The sequence below is a fragment of the Rattus norvegicus genome, chromosome 4 (assembly GCF_036323735.1).
Source record: "Rattus norvegicus strain BN/NHsdMcwi chromosome 4, GRCr8, whole genome shotgun sequence".
Classification (NCBI taxonomy): domain Eukaryota; kingdom Metazoa; phylum Chordata; class Mammalia; order Rodentia; family Muridae; genus Rattus; species Rattus norvegicus.
In genome coordinates, this window is record NC_086022.1 from 510,691 (window position 1) to 537,149 (window position 26,459).

General features: G+C 40.4%; 2 pseudogenes; one reads left to right on the forward strand and one right to left on the reverse strand.

The window, feature by feature from the left end:
- LOC120102190 (uncharacterized) overlaps positions 1-26,459 on the reverse strand; it is a 40,976-nt pseudogene that overhangs the window by 1,221 nt on the left and 13,296 nt on the right.
- LOC134486526 (ubiquitin-like) lies at positions 10,844-11,461 on the forward strand (annotated as a pseudogene).

Sequence of the window (26,459 nt, forward strand, 5' to 3'; positions counted from 1 at the left end):
AATTCAACAAAAACACACTAAGAAGTGAAATAAATGGTATAGTGACTTGTTTTCATATAAATCAAGGATGTAAGTACAAAATATTAATTTTAAATTAATAGTCTAAATAACAGTTTTGTGCTACAACAAATAAAAGCAATTTTTCAAAAAACAAAACTAAACAAACAAACAAAAAGCAAAAATAGGGTATGTTGCAAAACAAAGCAGGTGAGCCCTAAACTATGACATTTAGGAAGCAGATTTTGTTCTGACAATATTTCTGCCTATAGTAATGGAACCAAGATCATACATGGTTCAGAACCAAGAAGTATACCTTTTGAGTGTGCACAGTATTGTAATCTGTATTGACAATAAATCAATATTACTTCCAGAATCCTATTTTAGCCGATATAAAGGTAGAGGAAGGAAAGTATGAAAATGGCGGCCACCACATTCTCAAAGCTGAAAAGGTAAGATATTCCAAAAACAGGTAGAAAACATTTACTGGGAGTCTAATCCTGATGCTGAATCTAAACAACCGGAAAAGAAAGTCATACACCAACATCTCTGATGACCATAGGTGCACAAGGCATTAATAAAATACATGTAAACCAAATGCAGTAACACAAACAGATTTCTCATCAGGTTTAAGGCAACTTCATCCCAGAGATGGAGGAAAGCGTCAATACATGAGATTTAACATAATCTACCACATAAGTACAAGTACCACCCTATGGCATACATAAAAGACCTTTGATAAAATACAGCCTCCATTTGTGAGGAAAGTCTTGCAGAGAATAGGGATACAAGGGATTTATCTCAACTTGATAAAGGCAATATACAGCAAAAGTCATCCAAAAGAGAGAATAATTCAAAGTACTTGTGTTGGAATCAGGACCAAGACAAGGATGTTCACTCTTCTCACTTCTCAACATACTGCTTACAGTGTTAGGTCAAGTAATTAAACAAGTCAAGGTAATGAAGCAAATACAAATGAGAAGGGAAGAAATCAATATATGTTTATTTTCAGGTTTTAAGATTCTATACATAAAAACTAAATCATAAGAAAAAACTCCTAGGGATGATAAATATGGATAAATTTGAAAAACACAGAGTTAAAGCACAGGAATCAGTATCCTTTTTAATATACAAAAGACAAACACAGAAAGCAAGGGACAATACTATTCTCAAGAAACTAAAACAAAACAAAACAACAACAAAATACTTGAAATTAATATGACAAAGGAATGTGTGCCATGAAAACTGTAAAACACTAACGAAATTCACTGAACATATTCCTGCTTAAGAAACAGCTACAGGTGTTTCTTGCCCTCTTGCTAAGAGCAGAAGAATAAATAATACTCTGTTAGTACTCAGTGGCTTCTGGGATTTTCCTAACATTCACATCACCACAGAGAACCACAAACAAATAAGAAACCTCTTAAGTTATTGAGAAGCAAATCCCAAGCTTCATGCATTTTTCATGTAAATAAAATAAAACATATCAAGTTTAAAATGGAGATAGGATCTAGTATGTACCCCCCCACCCCGATTACCACAGTCGTGTGGGTGTGACTCAGTGTGACAGCTCCAAGGACTATGTGTCCTGAGAGCTATGTGTCCTGAGGACTTGATGCTGTTGTGCTGTTATGGAGTTCTGCTCTGTTCACTGCCAGCATGTTCCTCATAATCTAAGAATTATGGGAAAATTCTAAGGTACCTCAAATCACTCACTGGCCAACATATCTGGCATTAACAATTGATTCCTTATACACATTTTTGCCCTCAGCTTCCTGATGAGATTTATTAAGAATTGCTCTTGAGTAGATACTCATTCTGAGGATTTAAAGTAGATATGACTGATTTTTATATAAGTGGTTAGATCTGTGAGTCTTTTAAGAATACTTTTTAAGGATAAATAATGAAATAATTACTCCTGTCTTTGTCTAGAAGAAAACTAAAACAATTACATTGCAATTTAATGATGCTTGAAAGATTTGGCTGGGATATATAAGTGATGGAACAAAGAATAAAGCACAAGGGTTAGGGCATCCATCAACTATGTGTATCTGTTAAGGCTTGTGTATGATGAGCTGGAACACTGTTCCTTCTACCATCAACTCTGTGTGTGTGTGTGTGTGTGTGTGTGTGTGTGTGTGTGTGTGTGTGTGTGTGTGTGTGTGTGTCTGTGTGTGTGTGTGTCTGTGTGTGTGTGTGTTTGTGAATTTTCTCTCTTCCCTGGTCTTTCTCACTGACCCCAAGGAGTTAAGAGTTCATAGGTTTTTCGCTGATCATAGAGAGTGCAAACCCCCCAGTAACTTAAGCTTTGCTCCCTCAGAAAACTGTCTGTTGAGTAACATCTCTAGTCGCTGGCTGCCTGTGGCAGCATCCCCATAGGTGTCTGGATCCGCCCCCATCAATAGCTTTAAGCACTGAACCCATCGGAAGGCTGCCTGCTTCATTTTACCCACCACACAGATGCCATCATTGGTCATCAGCAATGGTAGAAAATAATTTACTTTTAATTTAGAAGGAAATCGAGTTTCAGCTTAATTTTCTGTGTGTTTTCTTGAATGTATGTAACTGTGTCCGTGAACAGACGGACTGACCAGAAGGGCAGTTATGAATAGTTGTGAGGCGAGTTTTTCTTATTTGTAAAGACTGACAAATAAGGCCCCGCCAATGCCATTCAAATAAAAAAAGACAAAGAAAAAGAAAAAGAAAAATGTAGCTTTCAATTTCTTATCATTTTATACCTCACAGAAGTTAAACATGACAATGCCTATTATTATTATTATTATTATTATTTTGTTTTTCACTAGAGGATCACTAGGGACTATTATGTTATTTAAAATTCTTTACATGGTAGTATAGATGAAGGACTCAGACTAAAATATTTCCTTTGTAATACATATTTCATATGTGGAAATTGTAGAACTGACCTTCTAGGCTTAATCTTTCTAAAAATATAAAAAAAATCAACTATCCATTAAGAAATAGAACTCACTTAGCTTCTCCATACCTGCCTTAATAGCCACAAGAAGCAATTTCATCTCTTGAAAAAAACAGAATCAATTCAATTTCTTTGCGTAGAATCGGGATTCTTACTCACTGATGAATCTGATATTAGGTCTGCATTAAAATAAGATTTAATCATTATGTTACAATATCTTTTCCTTAAATTTTATTTAGGAAATATGGTTTCTTTTATTTTCAGGTGCAAATATTTAGGTTCCAAACACCTGCACGAATGGCCGTTATTTCTATACTTAGTACAAAAACTATTAAAATTGATTTTTTATTTTTCAGCAGTGTTCAGACAAAAACGCGTCACAATAAAATCACGGTATCATGTTTTAATAAATGTAATCCATTCTGTTACCTTGTCAGACAGTCCCTGGGGTAGGCAAGGGTGAAAGTGGTAAGGAGGATGAAGTCCACCTCCTTGCTTAGGAGAACTATGCAGTTCACTATAACAGGAAAAACAGAAAAGAAGTTTCTTGGAATGGTTATTTTTTCTTTCCTAAAAGAACTTTCTATAGCACTTACAACAAATATGTTAAAGAAATTTCAAGTTTCTGCCAGCCATTTGATTAAACAAAAACGTACTAATCATTTTTAGAAAGTTTGGTTTCCTGTTTCCCATATCCAGAAACTAAGTCAGTGTAGCTTGATGATCTCATCTATACACTACATCCATACCCACATGTGTGCACACACGCAGGCACACACACACACACACACACACACACAAAGATATGCACATTATATAAACATTTTTATATACTATAATGACACTTTATCTTAAACATTAAAGTTTTTCTTTTACGCACAGGTAAAAACAGTCTAACAGCATTATTTTCTACTTGTCATGAAACAAGTGCACCTTCAACTAAAAAACCTGAGCTCAATTTTTGTCAGTAGTAGCTGCTTTACAGATCATAATTCCAGTATCGATAGAAAAACAGCTTACCAGCATTTGTAATATGCAAACCAAATTTGCAATCTCACTCAGATGTATAAATGTGCCCCGCACCTGAACCATAAAGAAGTCAATTAATAATGGATGAGTAAAGAAATTGATCATTGCTGTGGATAGTACTATTAGGTTAAGCATGATATGTGCTTTTATAGAACTTTTTCTGCTGCAAACAACACTGTTAGTAAAGCAAGACCCAAATCTATCACTTTAGCTAATTCCAAACAAAGCTATTCTGTGTACACTGCAGTAGCACAGAGTTTAAAAAACTACTCACTGCCTCTTTTTCACACATATTGAAATACCTCAATGCTCTATGAAAAACAGCAAAGTTATTGCACCACCAGAAATACACAGTACAATATCTAACTTCATTTCAGTAGAGCATGAGACTTAATCTCAGGGTCAAGGGCACCAATTACAAAAGGAATTAAACACTCTAACTAGTCCAAATAAAAGACACACAATCCAGGTACTTTATTTACAAGTCATAAGCCTAATTGGGCAGGTTTACAGCTATACTAACCTATTTCCATGCCATAATGTCCCTTGTTACTTGCTGTTTTTCCAGGCCATATGCTCAGGGTCCATCTCCTCACATGGTGGCTTCCTCCTCCCTTGGTCTCCTCTCTTGTTCCCCCTTCTCCTCCCTCTTGAGACCCTCCACTCCATCCTCAAGTCCCACCTTTCTTCTTCTATTGCCTAATCACAGACTCTATCCATTTTTCATGAGTTAATCTAAGAAGCAAAGTTTACAAAGCATCACTTGGGGTACTTGAGGATCTGCTCCTCAGGGCTTCCAGATCTTGGGAGCCAGTGGGTAGGGAGCATTTAAATACAAGCAGCACCACGCCAACCCCACCAATAACTTTTCCTTATCTGCCCAATAACCATCAGCATCTTTACCTAATACTCAGCCCATACAGATATTTTCAGATCCTAGCACCCATAGCTATGGCTTCTGGTAAAATGTAAGTACATGTCACATTCTTACAAACTCAAGACAAACTGATCAGATTATCCAGTGTTTTCACAACAGTCCACTATTTAATCTGCAAGAATTTAAGGGTCATCAATAACAAACCAACAGAAAATACCACTAAACAAAGACAACAGCCATGATATATTATATTCCAAAGTTACAACCATGAATTAAGCTTTAAAAGGAAGTTACATAACCTTTATATTTTAAAGATTTTTAAAATAAGAATCTCACTTGGAAATTATGCAAAGTTCATCTTTGACCACTGAGTGTGGGTCATGCACCCCCACTGTCATGGCCTGAGAGGCAACACCAGAGTGTTCCTCTTCACTGGGCTAGCTGACCTGCTCCACAGTGCAGCAGAGTGCATGGGTCTCTCCACACGCAGAGTAAGCTACTTTTTGTGAGATTCGTGGAAATGCAAGGATACACGGTCCTCTCTGGAGGGCAAACTAGACAAGCACATGGAGAAAGGATGTGGAGGAATAGTTGGAGAAATCAGAGACCAGGACACAAAATTGTGAAAGAGTAATCACTGAGAGTCAGTCTGTGACTAATAGAATTTAAATTGTTGCTCCTGTAGAATGAAAAGTAAAGTTGCTAACAGGGTAGAAAACATCTGCATCCTCGGAATCCAGGAGGGGTTTGTAAAAGGCCCCAAACATGTGCAGAGATTAAATAGCTCTAAACAGAATCATCAAAGAGATGATTCAGGAAACAGCACACAAAGGAAGTCACAGATGGATCAAATGCTCTGGTTACATTGACCTAATTTCTTAATATAAGGAACAAGAAATCAGTTTCCAAAAAACACGAAAGATGCTTCATCTAACAATGCAAGTCAATATTAGACCTAATTTTTATAGAGCTAATGTGTAGAAGTCAAAGATACTAACTTCTAAAATGACTCTTAGTACATTTAATTTTTGTGCAATGTCTAATAATGACTCAGAGAATGTGATATTGGAAAAAAAGTAGAAGAAAGGCATTGGAAAAGCAGTTTTAGGCACAGGTTTGGCTGTCAATTTAGTAAAAGACAATCTAGTCCTTCTATATCTAGCAAATACTTTTACAGGCTCCAAATGGGTCAAAGACCTTAAGATACAAAAATGAATGTCATAAAGTTAAAACAAGAATATAGTATCAAGGTATTATGACCACTTTTTTAAAGGAAAGGAATATTTCATTTTGTGGAACTTAAACATTTCCTCTAATATTTGACTTCTGGTGGCCCATCCAAAAGAAATGAAAAAGATATGAATTATAAAAGGATGCTAAATATTTTAAAAATCCAGTGGCTAATAAGATGCAGCTAATTAAGTAAGCAAAGAAAATATTCTGCTGCAAAACCATGCTTGGCCAGCCAGTGATGGAAAGCAAGACAAAAGATTAGTTTCCTGCAATTTTCAAAGAACAAGCACCTACCCAGGTCAAAATCTAGATGGAGACTACTAAAACAAGCAGCTGACTTGGAGTCTACCCACCAGACTGAGCAACAAAAGAACTTAGAAACACCACCAAACATGCACAACAGTTTTTTTTCCCTCATTTTGACAGATGTTCACTAAGTATTTTCTTAGTGTTCAGCATGGGACACGTACTGTGTACTTCCTTCAGTTACACGTCCCTTGTTTCTAGAACTTAAATTTTTATCTATTTAATAATATGAAGAAGGAAATTCAGAAAGAAAAAGCAACATGGTACACAAGTATGCTGAAGAAACTGACCACAAGCAATGAAACAAAGACTCAACAAGCTCAAGAAGTTATCCCAAGATCTACTGACACAAATCACTAATCTCAAAATTTTCTGAAAACATTTAACAGCTAATAAGAGCCCTAGAAAACTTGAAAAACTGATACTCATATAAATTTTAAATGTGTGTCTACAATCACCCTTCCCATTGCTCCGTGTAAGCAGATGATGGCAACTAAGAAAGACTAATTCCTGAAAAGAAATCCAGATGGCCAGATTCTGTTTTGCCTCAACAGGGTCATTTCTAAAATAACCATTGTTTTTTTTAAATCTGACAAAACAGGAAACAGAAGTAACTGGGATAAAACCAAAATCTAGACCCTTTCTACTGTGCTATATGTCTTTCTCCTCGTTAATGTGTTCCTAAAACAATGATTTTTTTTTTAATATTGTGGTTTTACAATTTATTCTACAAGGAAACAAATGGGAAAGACTTGCCAATTTCTTTGGAACTGTAATGCAGTGTAGTAAAACAAATGAAGATCTTGTGATTGTAAAGAGACTAATTTTCCAAGACGGTTATGGAAATATTTTTATTAAGAAACCAACTCACTCAAATGAGGCATTTAGACTCTGGTTACAATAGTGGTTGTGTCCTTCCTTGAGTCGGGGTTCCCTGCTCTGCAGCCTTCCCTTGAAAGTTCTGTTCTCTTGGTGTCATCTCCTGAAAGCCGAGGTTAGGTACCATGGTGTCTGCTTTTAAGTTCTAAAAAATACTGAAAAACATAAACTTCAGTGTCTGCACGGTGACATAAGCCACATCGCTAATAGCTCATCTAGTTAATATGAAAACATCATGCTATCACTCCCAACCTAAGTTGGGACTGAGTTCCAGGTGAACATCATCCTCCAGTTCCAGAAATCAAAACTATACACTGGTCATTGCTCAGATTTAGATTTTGTTTGGATTCATGTTGTCACTTGTAGAAGTTTGGACCTGGTTCTTCCTCCCAGCCCCATGCTCCCAGAAATAAGACGGAGACTCAAAATATATTAACAAATATCTTGGCCATAGAGCTAGACTCTTCTCTGACAAATTCTAACCCACTTACTCAAATCTACATTCCGCCATGTGGCTCATTACCTGTGCTCAGGAACCACGAGTCTGTCTGGTCACATTTTCCAGGGCAAATCTCTCCGACCTGGCTCTATCCCAGAATTCTTTCTGCCTCCCGGATGTCCCACCTTCTATTCTATCCTTTCCTATAGGCCATAATTTTTTTTAACTGAAAGGTGATATATGCATACAAATACCCAAGATACTCTCTCTACAGTCACTAGCATTCTTAAAGCCTTCGAAGAGCTAATTATTCCAATTCTACTTTTACTTCTAACGCACCAACAGCAGCACCAACATTCAGAGACCATCCAGGGGAGGACTATTGCTTTAAAGAACTTATGTGCACCTGCTTTTCCTTTCAGTTTATTCTGGTAATAATGCCACTCCAGCAGGGTGTTAGCATCAGGATGAAAAGGTGTTGTATGTAGAACAGGCTGTCCGGGAACTCATAGAGGTGCACCTGCTATGATTAAAAGCTTGCTCCACCAAACATGGCTCTGATGAACTGACTCAATTTAACAGCAGCAGAGTCAGTATTCTGTAGCCTTTGATTTATTACAATGAAAAACAGGCAAATCGGATACCAGGTTCAGATGGTAGGAGAAGAAAATGAGACAAAAAACTACAATCAGACTTTTGTAATTCTGGTATAAGTAGGTATGAATAGATTTAGAGAGCAGGGGGCTCAGAACAAAGAGACATATAACACACAAGCTCTCCTGCCTCACTACATAAGCCAGACAAAAGAACAATAGACCAGAAGGTAAGTGTCCCTAGCCTAAAATCAATTCCTTTGCATTCAAAAAAATCCCTTTCAGAGCTGAGTCAAAACTACCTAGAACAAAAATAAAGGCTTGTTGGGAATCTAGAATTTTCTAGTATTTTCACATAAGAGAAAAACTGACTTTCAAACGAAAGTGCAAATGTAGCTATCTTGTCCAGAAAGAACTAAAGAAAAATGCTAAATAAGTGCTTCTAATACTAGTAAGTAGTACACACATAAACCTGAAATTTCATTTGCAAAACAGACTGCCCAGTTGACTCAACTCAACGATACAGAATTATCCAAAACCCAGAAGTTAGTATGTTTACCTACATTAAGGGAGGAGAGTTATTTGAACAGAAGAGAAAGTATGAAGACACAGTATAGCAGAAAATTCCCCTTAATGAGCAATAAAAAGATATAGAAAATATCCAGAAACTCTCATCTATGTGAGATAACAGAGTCCTCAATTTAACATACTCTTCTCTGTATATTTCAACGTACACTAAAGTAGTAGTGTTCTAATTTCCCTATACCTGTGATAATAAAGGGTAGCCAATTAGAACAAATGAATAAATTTAATTGAGAAAAAACAAAATTCTTTCCAAAGAATATATTGTTATCATTTCAGATACACACACAGACACACAGACACACACATACAGACACATACACACACACACACACTCTCTCTCTTATGTATCAATTTTTTAAACAAACAAGAATACAGATCTTTAAGATCTGTTATACTTCTTACACCCAGGAGACAAAGAAGAAAACAGCATCAACATGCCTTCCAGAGCTCTGATGTCTGGGTGCCCTCAATACTGACATATTGCCTAAACGGAAAAAAGAGCATTCAAACTCAAACTAATTCTTCTCATTAAAAACATATTTAGTCAATTTTAAAAAATCACATTTAAGAATAATGTTAATATAATGTAGAATATATTATGGACTGTACACCACCTTAATAGATGAATTTCCATTTCTTCAGTTTTCTGATAGAATGTTAAATCATTTCTAACAATAGCATAGCATTATTTCCTATTCTACATTCTACCCTTCTTCCTTTAAGATTATAATTTTATAAGATAAATCTTATTATACAATTTAGTTATGTGTAGTTTCACCTATTTAGCTTTGATAAACTCCATTCTGCACAACTCTACAAATTTTATTTAATGAAACAATTACAATGGCTACTACTACCCAATGTTGTTGATAAGTAATAAAACACAAGAGGATTACAAGGAGTTAGATTAATTCTCACAACACTATAGGGAAAAATTACTATCACCCACAACTTTTATATTAGTAATATAAGTTCAACAGCTGGTGAGTGCCCAAATTGGAATTTATTTCCAGTCAGTCTGATTTCCAAGCTCTTAAATTATCATACTTGTTGTTATTGAAATCTCTTTGTAATAAAGTACCCACCACACCCATCAAAATAGAGCACACAAAACTAAAACAGTTCCACTTAGTGAGATTTAATGGGAGAACAAGACAAGGGAAAGGGGCGAGAGAAAGAAGAGAAAAGAATGAAGAGAAGAGAGAGCATGAGGGCAGAAGAAGTCTGCCTTTCATTTGGAATATGACATAACTACTCCCACGTGGAGTTGGGATTTGGACCAAAGGAATACTGGGAAAGTAGGGCTGTTTCCATGTCAACAGTTACCAAATGGTGTCGCTGCTCAAGGCAATTCCTGATACCAACAATACTGCTGTTATAATTTGACATATTTCAAAAAGTAGTTCACAAAAAAACAAAGTCTATATACACAGGGAATTGTTCTTTCATTATTAGCTGTTACTATTTGTGCCCCATGACAATTATATTTATGGAGATGAAAGTAAATATTATCTCATAAGGAAAATTACTAACTTACAATAACTAGAGATTGTTAATAAGGATTATTAGGATAAGACTACTTTATAATAACATTACTTCTAATAATCCCCCTGGTGTTCCAAAATATGATGGTACAGGTACTAAAACTGCCACTCATTTCTACCTGTCTCAAGCTCTGGCCGAATCTTTCGTGCACTGTGACAGCCAATTCTGTGAAAAACTGACTCATAAAAGGCCAGTGAAAGAAGAACACAGACTGGAAACAATTAAAAAAAAGTCTATTCAGTCCCAAATCAAAGTACACCTGCCTGTTAAGACAGAGCAAGCAGTGAAGATCCAGGTAAATATATTTAAAATGCAAATCATACCAGCCCTCAACAAACACCAAGAAGTCAACAAAATGATCTAAGTATTAAAAAGAAAAAACAAAACAAACAAACAAAAAAACCCAAAAGCCCCAAACCACTCTTTCTCTTCAACAAGGAGGCCAAGTAGGAGATGCCAGCATGCAGATCTTCATGAAGACCCTAATGGGCAAGACCATTACTCTTGAGATTGAGCCCAGTGACACCATCAATAATGATCCAAGACAAGGAAGGCATCCCACCGACCAGCAGAGCTGATATTCGCTGGCAAACATTTGGAGGATGGCCACACCCTGTCCAACTACAACATCCAGAAAGAGTCTACCTTCTACCTGGTGCTGCGTCTGCACAGTGGCATCATCGAGTCATCCCTTTGTCACCTTGTCCAGAATTACAATTGTGACAAGATGATCTGCCACAAGTGCTACTCATGCCTGCACACAGTGTAGTCAACTGCTACAAGAAGTTCGGCCACTGCAACAACCTGAGCCCCAAAGAAGGTCAAATAAGGCTGGGGCCATACCTGGCCTGTGACCCTGTGACCAAATAAAATCCATTGACTTGGGCAAAGAAAAAGAGAGAGAGAGAGAGAGGGAGAGAGAGAATGACAAAGAAAAATATCAAGCTGGGCACAGGACTTAAACCCTAGCATTCAGAGACAGAGGGCAGGCACATCTCTGTAAGTCTGAAGGCAGCCTGGTCTACAAAGTGAGTTCCAGGACAGCCAGGGCTATACAGAAAACCCTGACTCAAAAACAAAACAAAATCCTGACAATTAGCTTTCCTGTGTAAAACCATTATGACTATTTAGCATATCCAACAAAAATTCATGTATTGGTGGCAAGAAAATACACTGTTAATGATGAATACTCTATGCTGGTACAGAACACCAGACAAACCCACATTTGGAAAACAGCTGTGTAAGAAATATAGTAAGACACACATTTAAACAACTAACATTATTGGATTTTGTACTAAAAACTGAGATCTTACGAGTAAACTGTAGTGGTTTGGCTTGATGCTGCTTGTATATTATTGTTCATATTGGTTCCTCAAGAGAGGTTGCTCCCACCCCACAAGCAGAGCATCATGTACTTAGGTGATGCTATGTGAACCTTCTCTCCACTTTAATAGGTCAATAAAAGGTTAGAGCCTATGATTGGGTAGTGGATACGAAAGGTGGGACTGTAGGCTCAGGAGGGGGTGGCAGGTAGAAGGAGAAAAAGAATGAAGGAAGAGGAGTGAAGGAAGCCACTATGCACCAGAATCCTGTGGCTGGGAGAAACCAGAAGTAATAAGGAGTCTTAGAATTGGGAAATAAGTTAGTATTGTATTAGATATGCCCAATCTAGGCATATAACTTATTATTAAAATATTTGGATTGTGTGTCCTTTACATGGGCTATTAGGGTTGGAAATTTTAGTAACAAATTGACAAAGCCATGTCTGGTTTAGAACCAACGTAACCCGATACGGAAATCCACCCCCAACCACTGAATATTAACAACTAGGGCTTCACTCTAAAGCGGCTTCAGGGTGGAAATTAAGCATGAATCTAAAGGGTGTACAGAGAGCTAACTGAGATGCTCCCTGCCCAAGCCCCAAGCAAACCTAGGCAACCAGAGGTGACACAACAGCCCTGAGCTGGGACACAAGGTGGCGCCAATACCACAACATAGTTGGGGTTTCCTGAATCTGAGAGAAAAAAAAGGACAGGAAGTCAAGGTTGCCTGAGATGAGGCCTTCACAACTGAAAATTAGCAACTGAAAACACAGCAGGTATCTTTCCAAAGCTTTCTCACAGATAACAATGCGCTGATCGAGGCAGCTCTCTCCCAAGTCAACCTTCCCATGCACACTTTGAATTTCCAACATCCCTCCACTTCTAAACAGGGCACAGGACACAGGTAGCAAGACCAGCTATCTCAACTGCTTACACTGCAGGCTGTGTAAGATCAATACACAGGCTGAAGGCTATACAGGACAGTCAAAAGACCTAAAGGGCTCAAAACACAAAAGCCAAGGGTCTTTGTACAGTCAGCCCCTCACTACTAGTGAAAGAACCTTAAAGGACCTTAATGTCCTAAATCAAACACCAGAAGGAAACAAAGATAAAAGAAACTTCAGACCAAATATAAGAATTAAAATAGTACCACTGCACTCTTTTCCTCCTTCGCTTTTTCCTACATAAGGTGCGATAGAGAATTGAGGAGTTTCTTAAGTAGTGAATATAAAAAGCAGTGATTTTGTTTTTAACATTCTTAGCTTCTCAGAGTATGTATGACCAAAGTCTAAGAAATTAAATTTGCCAAGGTATGTTGAAGAAAATTTTTGCATTTTCAACAGGCTAACACTAAAAGCTGTACCAGAATCCACTCTGACGTAACACTTTACCAGCAAAACTTGTAATTATAAACAGTGTGATCTGCTCTCGTTAATCAAATATATTGATTTATTAGTACTTAACTTTAACTCAACGAAAAGATAAAATAGTTAAATTCAGTCATCACAGAGACAACAACAGTACAATTAATACAGTAATGAAAATGTAACTCTACCTTATGTCTATATAACAAGGAACTATAATAAGGACTAAAGAGGGCTAATATTGCACATACCTTAAGAGGCATGGATCTGGGCAGGAGAGAGAGCTCAGTGGATAAGAGGTCCTGAGTTCAATTCCCAACAACCACACGGTGGCTCACAACCATCTGTAATGGGATCTGATGCCCTATCCTGATGTGTCTGAAGACAGCTACAGTGTACTCATGTTAATTGATTAATTAACTAATTAATTAATTAATTAGCCATGGACCCAGAGAAACAAGGTGAAATCATCTAAACCAGTATGAAGACAACCAGGCAATCAAGCACAGTGATATATGAAGAGATCTCAAATGACAAATATGTATCTGTCAACTGCACGGGTTAAAAAAAATGACACTGACATACATATTGACAGCAATTTGCTGTCAATTGTGGGCAAACATACACAACTATGACCATCAAGAAGACTCAAAATTAAGAAAAATTTGGGTAGTAACACTCAATAAAGAAAGACAAGTGCTAAAATGATCAGAAAGGAATAAATCTAGATTGGGTAAATGAAAGCTCAGAAAGAAATTATTTGGAATAAAAAAAAGAAAATAAAATTAAATAAATAAATAAATAATTGGGGGCCAGAAACTGATGGAACAATCTCACTGGGCAAAAAAAAGTAGGTGAGTAGGTGTCTTACAGTTTTATTGCTGTGAAGAGACGCTGTTACTGAGTCAACTTTGATAAGGAAAACTGACATTGGGCTGGCTTACACTCTCAGAACTTTAGTCCGTTATCGCCATGGCGGGAAGCACGGCAGCATTTAGGGAGGCATCGTGCTGGATAAGGAGCTGAGAGTTCTACATCTTCATCTGAAGGCAGGAGCAGAAGACTGTGTCGACACTGGTCATAGCTTGAATATAAAGACTTCACAGCCCACTTTCCCAGTGACCCACTTCCTCCAACATGGCCACACATACTCCAACAAGGCCCCACCTCCTAATAGTGCCACTCCTTATACGACAAGCATTCAAGCATATGAGTCTATGGTGGTCATTCCTATTCAAATCACCACAGCAGATAAGTCTTCAGACAGGGAGTTCATAGCTAAAACTATATAAAAATTAAAATTTCCAGATATCTTCACCAACCCACAAGGCAAACTACTCATTCATTCCAGAGACTAGACCCAGGAAGAGTAGATAGAGCTGGTAGAAGAGGCAACCAACACAAAGGAGTAACTCGGTGATACCCTTTCTAGACTGACAATTATGGCCCTTTCCTGACCTTCTTTTACAAATCTAAAAATATTCTCTGCTATGAATGTACCCTTTCACAAGCAAGAAAAACAGATCTTTCTCTAGGAAAACACAAGCATGCACCCCAAAGGACCTCAGGGCCAACCCTAATCCTGAGTTCCTGCATGAAGACCCTGAGAGATGAAGTGAAGCCTGGGATACTTGTACAGACTCCAAGGTGTTGGAAGCGCCAAAGCTGTGATTTCTGCCAGGGAGAGTTGCTTACATGGGATAGAACCAGCCTGGAAGAGATATATTTTATAAGCAGAAAGATGGAGGGATGGTGCCATATAAGCCTCTGATATCAGATATTAAGCTAGAGCCCTGGATCTCAACCTTCCTAATGCTGTGACCCTTCAATACAATTCCTTGTGTTGTGGTGAACCCCAACCATAAAATTATATTTGTTGCTACTTCATAACTGTAATTTTGCTACTGTCATGAATCATAATGTAAACATATGTTTACAGATGGACTTAGGGAGCCACTGTAAATGGGCCATGACCCACAGGTGGGAAGTCTGACCTAGGGGACTTGATGTTTACATGCTGCCTTATCAGTCTTGCTTGGTCCAGCGTTTTCTGACTATGCCCCCATTCCTCCTTTTAGGAAATAGTAATATATATCTTTTCCATTGTTTGTTGAAATTAATTCAGTTTTCAAATTCACAGGGTTTTATCGAGACTGTGGGAGACCATGGGGACTTCTGAAGTAGGATTAAATATACTTTGCATTATAACAATGGCCTTTGGAGCCTGGGAGGGAAATGTGGTGGTTTGAATGAGAATATCTCCCATAGGCTCAAATGTCTGAACCCTGGTGGTGACTTTACAGGCTATACCTTGCTAGGGGCTAGCTCTGAGGCTAGTATATATTGACTAGCCCCAATTCCTGTTCACTCTCTCTGCTTCATATTTGGGGTTTAACATGTGATCTCTCAGCGCCCTGCCATGATGGTCTCATGGAAGCCCAACCAAAATAAACTCTTCCATAAACTGACTTGGTCATGGTATTTCATTATAGCAACAGAAAAGCAAATAAGTCAGGCTATAAGTAATTGAAGATTAAAACAATTTTTTCTTAATCTTAAAAAGTTCATGATAATTGGGCACAAAACCAGTAAAAAGCACTCAACATCTCTAACCATTAATACAGATAGCAATTCCCCTAAATATTGCTGTGTCCCATCCTCCTGCTTACCAGAACAAACAGATTCCTCCAGCTTCTGGAACAAGGCAGCCAGGTGCTCATCCTACAACCAAGAAAAGACATTCCAATAAACAGCAGGTACAGCTCCCTGCCACAAAAATAACTTTAAAATACCAATACACTTACAAATACAATTTCATGTATTTTACACTGTTTTGATTAGTTTGCTTCTTTTTCTCCATCTTTATTAACTTGGGTATTTCTTATTACATTTCAATTGTTATTCCCTTTCCCAGTTTCCAGGACAAAATCCCCCTAACCCCTCCCCCTCACTTTCATTATGGGTGTTTCCCTCCCCATCCTCCCCCCATTACGACCCTCCCCCCAACAATCACATTCACTGGGGATTCAGCCTTGTCAGGACCAAGGGCTTCCCCTTCCACTGGTGCTACCTATGCAGTTGGAGCACAGGGTCAGTCCATGTATACTCTTTGGGTACTGGCTTAGTCCCTGGAAGCTCTGGTTGGTTGGAATTGTTGTTCATATGGGATCTCAAGCCCCTTCAAGAGTTTTAAGTCTTTTCTAAGATTCCTTCAATGGGGATCCCATTCTCAGTTCAGTGGTTTGCTGCTGGCATTTGCCTATGTATTTGCTGTATTCTGGGTGTGTCTCTCAGCAGAGATCTACATTCGGTTCCTGTCAGCTTGCACTTCTTTGTTTCATCCATCTTATCTAGTTTGGTGGCTGTATATGTATGGGCCACATGTGGGGCAGGCTTTGAATGGGTGTTCCTTCTGCCTCTGTTCTAAATTTTGCCTCCCTACTCCCTCCCAAGGGTATTCTTATTCCCCTTTTAAGAAGGAATGATGCATTCGTATTTTGGTCATCCTTCTTGGGGTTCTTGTGTTCTGTGCATCTAGGGTAATTCAAGCATTTGGGCTAATGTCCACTTATCAATGAGTGCCTACCATGTGTGTTTTTCTGTGATTGGCTTACCTCACTCAGGATGATATTTTCCAGTTCCATCCATTTGCCTATGAATTTCATAAAGTCATTGTTTTTGATAGCTGAGTAATATTCCATTGTGTAGATGTACCACTTTTTTTGTATCCATTCCTCTGTTGAAGGGCATCTGGGTTCTTTCCAGCTTCTGGCTATTATAAATAAGGCTGCTTTGAACAGAGTGGAGCAAGTGTCTTTGTTATATGTTAGGGTATCTTTTGGGTATCTGCCCAAGAGAGGTAGAGCTGGGTCCACAGGTAGTTCAATGTCTAATTTTATGAGGAACCTCCAGACTGATTTCCAGAATGGTTGTACCAGTCTGCAATCCCACCGACAATGGAGGAGTGTTCCTCTTTCTCCACATTCTCGCCAGCATCTGAGTCACCTGAGTTTTTGATCTTAGCCAGTCACTGGTGTGAGGTGGAATCTCAGGGTTGTTTTGATTTCATTTCCCTTATGACTAAAGATGTTGAACATTTCTTTAGGTGTGTCTCAGTCATTCGGCATTCCTCAGTTGTGAATTCTTTGTTTACGTCTGAGCCCTATTTTTTAATACGGTTATTTGTCTCCCTGCAGTCTAATTTCATGAGTTCTTTGTATATTTTGGATATAAGCCCTCTATTGGTTGTAGGATTAGTAAAGATCTTTTCCCAATCTGTTGGTTGCCATTTTGTCCTTACAACTGTGTTCTTTGCCTTATAGAAGCTTTGCAGATTTTTGAGATCCCATTTGTTGATTCTTGATCTTAGAGCATAAGCTATTGGTGTTTTCTTCAAGAAATTTTCTCCAGTGCCTATGTGTTCGAGGTTTTTCCCCACTTCTTCTTCTATAAGTTGGAGTGTATCTGGTTTGATGCGGCGGCCCTTGATGCACTTGGACTTAAGCTTTGTACAGGTTGATAAGAATGGACAGATCTGCATTCTTCTACATGCTTACCTCCATTTGAACCAGCACCATTTTCTGAAAATGCTATCTTTTTTCCTTGGCTCCTTTGTCAAAACTTAAGTGACCATAGCTGTGTGGGTTCATTTCTGGGTCTTCAATTCTATTCCACCGGTCTATCTGTCTGTCTCTACACCAATACCATACAGTTTTTATCACTATTGCTCTGTAACACTGCTTGAGTTCAGGGATAGTGATTTCCCCGGAAGTCTTTTTATTGTTGAGGATAGTTTTAGCTACCCGGGGTTTTTTGTTATTCCGGACGAATTTGCAAGTTGTTCTGTCTAACTCTATGAAGAATTGGCTTGGAATTTTGATGGGGATTGCATTGAATCTGAAGCAGTCATTAAAAGTCTCCCAACCAAAAAGAGCCCAGGTCCAGATTGGTTCAGTGCAGAATTCTATCAGACCTTCATAGAAGACCTCATACCAATACTATCCAAACTATTCCATGAAATTGAAATAGGTGGAGCACTACCGAATTCCTTCTATGAAGCCACAATTACTCTTATTCCTAAACCATACAAAGACCCAAAAAAGAAAGAGAACTTCAGACCAATTTCCCTTATGAATATCAACAGAAAATACTCAATAAAATTCTTGCAAACCGAATCCAGGAGCATAACAAAACAATCACCCATCATCATCAAGTAGGCTTCATCCCAGGGATGCAGGGATGGTTTAACACACAGAAAACCATCAACGTAATCCACTATATAAACAAACTGAAAGATAAAAACCACATGATCATTTCAGTAGAGGCTGAGAAAGTCTATGACAAAATACAACACCCCTTCGTGATAAAGTTCCTGAAAGAACAGGAATTCAAGGCCCATACCTAAAGATAGTAAAAGCCATATACAGCAAACCAGTAGCTAGTATTAAACTAAACGGAGAGCAACTTGAAGCAATCCCACTAAAATCGGGGACTAGACAAGGCTGCCCACTCTCTCCCTACCTATTCAATATACTTCTTGAGAGTTCAATATAGTTCCAGAGCAATCAGACAACAAAAGGAGATCAAAGGGATACAGATTGGAAAGGAAGAAGTCAAAATATCATGATTTGCAGACAATATGATAGTATACTTAAGTGATCCCAAAAGTTCCACCAGAGAACTGCAAAAGCCACTTAGGCCTGGTCTACAAATTGAGTTTCACAAGGTGAAAGCAACGTGTTCCCTTGATTCAGCACAATTTCTGTGTCCACCTCCTCCACAAAATATGACCAGAGTCTCTAGAAGTTTAGGGACAGACACCAAAAGCACGCAGGATGCTGTTAAGAGGTACAAGTCGCCCCCACCCTAATTTCCCTTTGTCTCTCTACTAACCCTCCGAGTTCCTGATGAAAGTGGCCAGAGAGTCTCCTGGGAAGCTCTCCAGATGTTTTTGCTGCAGGTGTCCTCAAGGTCAATTTTCAAAATGACTGCTTTTTCCAAGGTTTTTCCCAAGGTACACTACTGGGGACAGCTGTTATCACTAATACATGGCTAGGATTTTAACATCCTAGTGTTTTCATACCAGCCCTAAGAAGGTCCCATCCCTCATCTTCAATTCAGAGTTGGTTCAGTTCCAGGAAATCTTAGACCCTACCCCTAGGCCCAGAGCAGCCAGGTCTCCCTATTCCTACCCTGACGCCATACCTCAGGCAGCCAGGTATAGACAAAGTCGCTCATGCACAAGCGACCCCCAGGCACCAGGGTGGGGTGCCCTGGTGCCCCAGCCCTCACTCACCTTACCTGTCTGGACCAGGATGGCCAAGGAGAAAACGAGGTAAAGGAGGAGAGCAGTGAGCCTAGCCACCATGGCTGGGAGCAAGTGCAGGGTCCCAGAGGAGGACAGCTATCCAAGGAGGGCCTGAGAGGTGGTTGGGGAGGAGGGGCCGGAGAGGAGGAGCCTATCACAGCTGCAGGACCCCACCAACAGCTAGAACCACTTGAATGGCTTGGCAGCAGTCTGGGGGTGGGACATGGGGGAGAGGACAGAGGCGGGGCTAACAGACACCCTTGGGTCACCTGATCCAGATTGGGTGGTCTGTCTACTTGCTGCCCACAGAACCCTCCCCATCCTGCGTCGCTATGGGAATGTCAGAAGCAGCCTGCGAGTATCAGAAGCCAGGAGGTGAGAAACAGCAGTGGAGATGGTGCTCAGAAATGGCCGCCTGTGAGACCACCACACCCTGGCCCAGAGCTTGCGACCTTGGGCCGCACCTTCCTCCTCTACTTCAGTTCTCCCAGCTGCGAGGACCCCAGCACCTCAGCAGCGCTTGCTACTCCAGGTTGAAAGCTACAACAAAATCCCTGCCCCAGACTGAAAGAACTGGTCTGTTTGTGTAGCTGCTGGGAACCAGGTAGAAGCTGAGGATCAGGGCAGGCAACAGGGAGGGTGAGCTCAGTCCAGAGTAAAAGCTGTAGGGAACAGTTTCCAAGGCTTGAGTTAGGGATGGCCTTAGTGAAGGGAAAGTTCACAGCTGCTCAGTCTACTGAGACTAACAAATGCACTGCAGTCTTTCCCCATGAATCTCTCTCTCTGCAAATGGAGTCCTACTCCCTGGCAGTGAGAATGCAGATACTCTCTGCTGTGACAACCAAAAACCTACTGCAGCCTGGAATTGAAAGCTCCCAATATGAGCAGGGCTGCAGCCAGCTCTCAGGACAAAGAAACACTGCTCAGGGTGGCAGCATGGAACCTGTCTATACCATCATGCTGCATAAGCTGCCCTGGGGCCACTTCAGAGCACCTCTCCTATTCCTATTCCTATGGGGCAGATACAACACATATACATATGCACAGGCAGGCAGGCAGGCAGGCATGCACAGACACACACACAAACACATACACACACACACACACACACACACACACACACACACACACACACACCCTAATGAAAACAATACTAAAAAAAAAGAGAAATTTCTGAGCCTTTAACAAAATCCTAATTCCCTGACTCAGCAAACCAAATCCTATATGCTTAAAGGGGAAGTTAAAACTTACTGAGAAGGGTGCTCTCTATTCAGAAAATAAGGTTCAAACAGCATCTGTCTTCAAACTACACAACAGAGCTGCGGGGGAACTCAAGTCCATCCACTACCAGAAGCTGTGCATTTCCTACCTTGAGCTGGTACTAGAAGGTCTCAGCCCCATTTCAACAGCTGCCCAGAGTAAGCCCACAGCTGTTGGATAAACCTCTGGGACACCAGTGTTTCCTCTGAACATAAATAATAACAATTATATGTTTCTATGATTCACACAGCTCACCAAACATTCTTTCTTAAGGGCTAGGCTTTCCCACACATGAACTTGTACACATGAACACACATAAATATTTTTTTAAATAAAATTTAAAAGTATTTTTCTCCTCTAAGACTTAAAAGCTTCCAGTTGGACAATCTCCCCCTGAATGTCTTTTTCATAAACATTCTAGCATTTAGATGTCAGCACTGACTACATTTGGCAGCTGATTAAACACCACAGATCATGTCCCTCCTGGGTTATGCTGTTACCCTCAGTTCCCAGTGACTGGTTCCATTTCAGGCCTTTCTTAAACAACCACGCACAACCTTTGACACTGTGACACATTATCATCTACAAAGTTCACGCTTCAAGAACCATGACCGATTGCAAAAGAAAACTCTCTGAAGGTTTTAGATCAGTTTACAGTTTTGTGCTGGGCCATAGCCCGCTCCTCAGGTTTCAGACAACTGTACATACACCCACTTTCCAACAACTGTGTGCTCTTCCTGGGCCAGGAAAATACAACCCCCAACAAAAGGCCACTCAAAAGCACATCTGTAACACAAAATCCCTTTGAGGAAACTTTTGATTCGTACCTTTAAATCTCTCTAGATAGAAAGAACTCACACTGAATATTTTAGGAGATTGTTAGAAGAATTTGAAAGTTCTAACGTTTAAAAGAAATCCATGCCTTTGGCTTTAACAAAAACAAATACTCATCAAACTTCATCAAGCAGAAAAGGAGACAGGAGGCAAAAGCTTTTTAATGAGACTTTCTGTTTTCAGTTTCTCTGTTTTCCAGCCCAGCTTTTCACTCCCCCACCCCCATCCTCCAGTTTGCTATGTTTTAAATCCTCTAAAGATTAATAATGATGCTCTTAACTGTCTTCTGAGGAACAGACTAATGCAGGCACTCAAAACATAACATATACTAACAACAAATCCTGGCAATACGTTTGTAAATGAAAATCAGAGACCTGAGGGTGAAATAAGTTGCCTTAGCATGGACAAGCTTCAAACTTGACAACAACGGTCCTACCCTAACTATTACTCTATACTCTGTTAAACACAAAGTGTTTTCTTCCCTCCTGAACTATTTCTCTAAACAACTCCTGAACCTGCAGAAAATGTCCCAGCAGAACAGAAGGTCCTCTTTGCTAGGTTAATGTTTTGGTCAATAAACGGACAGAAAAACTGTGAAGTTGAAATGCTATGGAGAGAGGTGTGACCTCTGACATGTCCTCCTGGCAGAGATCATTGAGCAGGGAGAGCGGGAGATAGGTGTGGGGGAGGATGAATCTAGGACCAGTTTCCCAGTCCATCAGGGTGGATGAAAAGTTGTTCCCTCTGGGCATTCCCCTCCCTTCTTCCTGCTACCTTTAGTGCTAGTGAGTCACAGAACCAGGTTAAGGTGGTTCAGGGGAGGTGAAGGCCACAGCAATGGGGACAAGAACCAGAACTAATAGCAGACACAGGTGTCTATACCATGTTCTCTCCCTAAGGCTCTTCAGCATGTTTCCCTAAGCCTGCACAGCTAACTACCACAGACAAAGCTAAATGGCTGTACCCTCCATCCTGCAATGCCTATGAAGCCTCGACATGGCTCACCTTCTCTGAACTTGCAAACCAAAATTTTTATTACACTTGGGAGGAGAGCTGGCTGTATAATCCAGGCTGGCCTAGAATTCTCTATATGGCCCAGGCTACTCTTGAACCTACACAATCTTTCTGTCTCAGCCTGCCCTTGCCTGCCCTAGCCTGCCCCAGCCTGTTCCAGCCTGCCCGGTACAGGGATGGGCCCAGGTGAATGACCATATCTAGTTTGTCAACTCTGCTATATTTTCTTTAAACAAAACCTCAAATGCCCAGTTTTTCAATGCACTTGCCTTGAGCTTTAGAACTCACGTGGTCATCCAGTCCTACCACATACCTCCCTCCACTCAGGGGTGGCATGTACCAGAATCGGGGTAATTAGGAAGGATTTCACCTTCCAAAGGAGTGACAGGAACATCTGGCTGTGAAAGCACTGGCCATGCCTCTGGATAGAACCTGGTGTTTCTGTTCCCAAGAGAGTTAGGAAAGCCTGCATCTGCCTGTGGAGGAGCTGGGGTTCTGGTGCCCATTGGATCCAAAACCAATGCTGGGTCCTTGAAATCCACGACCTCTACCTCTCCCACAGGTGGCCCCTGTTTGATTTGACAGACTGAAGAAGCCAATTCTGTTTCCCGGTAGGATGCCCAGTTACCAGGTGCTGGGTGTGGCAAAGGAGAAGCGTGATCAGAATCTGGAGACGTGGTGCCAACATCCACAAAGCTCGAATTATCCTTTGATTTGAAAGACACATCAATACATCGATTCTGCTGTGGTCTTCCAGGGCCTTCCCCGGTTCAATTGGTGGGTATTCTACATCCTCTCCATTCTCCTTGTGATAACTGCAACTGTCCTCAGTACAGATCTCCAGGGCTGCAGCATGGTTGAAGGAGTGCTCCAGCGCTGAGGAGCAGGCTGTGGAATGGTCACCTCTGACCGTGACTGGCCAGACATTGTCGAGGGCCAGCCTGCTGCTGATGTGAAAAGCCCACGCCCCAAGAATCCCAGGGTTGCTTAGTCTAAGAACAGAGGAAAGAGTGGATTGTAACCAGTCCATTCATCCTCCTTCAGAATTCATATTGAAATCAAAAGACTTTAACGATCAAAGTCAAACTTTCCATGCTATGTCAAACAGAAGCAAAGCTTCTAAGTAACTGAGATAAATACCGTACAGGAACTTTGTTATAAGCTGCCTTTTGTCTGGCATTGTGTATGGAACACTAAGCCATCAGGTTACATGTCTGCTCCAGAAGCCCAAATCAAATATTCTGTCAAAAACCTGGCTGTCTTGAGAGCAAACATGGAATGCAAGAATATTTTATGCTTTCTCGACGTGAATGAAAACTTAAATCAGACTCAAGCTTACTTAAGCTTAAAATTCCTAAAACACTTAAATAGTACTGATTTCTACAAGCCGAGCCTACACCAGTGCTTATCAGTCTTCACTGTGCTCTGCAAGATAGGGGTGGTAGCTGTGCTAGTTCTTAGTGAGGAAAAAGTTGGTTTTGAGAGGTTAGCTAATCTTCAGATCATACAGCCAAAAGTTGGCAAAGCCACGGCAAGAATTTCATGGTAACATGAAACTTTGTCTTCCAAACATCGCTGTGTACTCTGATTCACATGGCCTAATTTATTAATGACAGAGGATGATAGATCTATCAGTACTTTTTAATGACCAAGTCTAAAACAATTTTTGAGCAAAAGTTCAACATAGGTAAGATACAAATGTATTAATCAAAATGAGGCTCAGTATTTGGGAACAGATCTTCATTTTCTCTGTAGAGTAGACCATGAAACCCTGTTAGTTCCCAAGAATCTCTTTTCTTAGAGGAGTCTCACCAGATAGTCCCAGCTATCCTGAAACTTAAGATCTTCTGCTGGGATGTGGCACTACTCTTGCCAGCTCAGTCACCTACTATCTCAGTGTCAATGGTACGCTTGCTGTGAAGAGGACAGCCATGTGTAAGATGACTCCTAACCCTAAGAAAAAGCTCGGGTTAGGAAGGCTCTGGAAGGATGAAGGAACGCCCATTCAGAGCCTGCCCCACATGTGGCCCATATATACACACCCACCGAACTAGATAAGATGGATGAAACAAAGAAGTACAGGCTGACAGGAACTGGATGTAGATCTCTCCTGAGTGACACAGCCAGAATATGGCAAATGCATAGGTGAAGGCCAGCAGCAAACCACTGAACCGAGAATGGGACCCCCATTGAAGGAATCAGAGAAAGGACTGAAAGAGCTTGAAGGGGCTTGAAACCCCATATGAACAACAATGCCAACCAACCAGAGCTTCAGGTGACTAAGTCACTACTCAAAGACTGGCCCTGGGCTCCAACCGCATAGGTAACAATGAATAGCCTAGTAAGGGCACCAGTGGAAGGGGAAGCCCTTCATCCTGCCAAGACTGTACCTTCAGTGATCGTTATTGTTGTGGGGAGGGTGGTAATGGGGGGAGGATAGGGAGGGGAACACACATATAGAGTGGGAGGGGAAAGGTGTTAGGGGGATGTTGGCCTAGAAACCAGGAAAGGGAATAACAATTGAAATGTAAATAAAAAATACCCAATTTAATAAAGATGGAGAAAAAAATGACTCTGGAAAACGGGACCTAGCCAATGATATCAATCCTGTGTTTGCACGAAATACTAAAGCTCAAATTATTCCAGACTATGTAATTTCCTCAAAAGTCAACAATCAAGAATAAGAGGGAATGGATAAAAAGAGGTATTAAGATTCACTGAATCATATAACGAGATCTTTGTTCACTGGGGCAAGTATTCATCATTCTAGTCTAGGTTTCTACTGCAATAATGAAGAGAGTTGAGGTTTTCTTCAGTTCTCTATCTCTCTTTCATTCTTTGCACTGTCCACTAGCCACTACCTGTACCCAAGTGTATTCATGATACTCTGCTGTACTGGCTGGATTCTGCTACCCTGATGCAGACCTGAGAAGAGATTGCCTCAATCACACAGGCCTGAAGGCAAGTCTGGGGGAGGGGCGTCTTCTTGGTTAATGATTGGTGGGAGGAAGAGCAGTTCACTATGGGTGATACCACCCTAGGGTACCATCTCTGGTTGTGTAAGAAATCAGGCTGAGTAAGACAGAGGAACCAACCAATAATAATGTTCCTCCATGGCTTCTGCTCCAGTTCCTGCCTCCTTCTAGGTTCCTGTCTTGCTTTAGTTCCTGCCTTGGCTCCCCTAATGCACTGTGTGACCCAGGACAGTAAACCAAATAAACCCTCTCCTCCCCAATCAGGTCAGTGTTCGTCCCTTCTGTGATTTGTTATATTCAATTGCTAAGGTTTCTTTTCATTTTTTGAGACACAGTCTCATGTAGCTGATGATAACCTTGAGCTTCTATTCCTCCTGCCTGCACCTCCCAAACACTGGGATACCAGGTATGATACTAAACCCTGTTTGTGTGGCACCAAGGTCAAAACTCTGGGCTTTGTGTCCTCAAGGCAATGTTCTACCAGCAGAGCTTCAACTCTTGCCCTCAGTTGGTGCATATAGAAATTAGGGTTGCAAATAAAACACACCACAGAAGACAAAACTCCAGGCTGAAAAAATGACTTAGCAGGGAAAGCCACTTACCTACAAGAGCTTAGAGCTATACCCAGAATCCACGTGGTGGGGGAGAGCACAAACTCTGACAAACTGGATTCCGACCCAGACACCTCCCCACCAGCTGGCTCCAACCCCCAACTCCCACACAGTAATGTAATTTTAAAAACTGAAACCAATCAGTAAGAAGAGACCCTGGAACCCCAGCCCATCCCACAGCAGGGTATTGCAGCTGGGAAACCTCTTGAGTTTGGAAGTGGACAGCTTCAAAGCTTCAAAGAGTAAGAAAATACAAAACATGGAAGAGTGGAGCAAAATAAATGCCTTCTAATGAGACATAAATCAATATCCTGGCATTTGCCACATCGCCTGGTGGGAATCTAAACAGTTAAT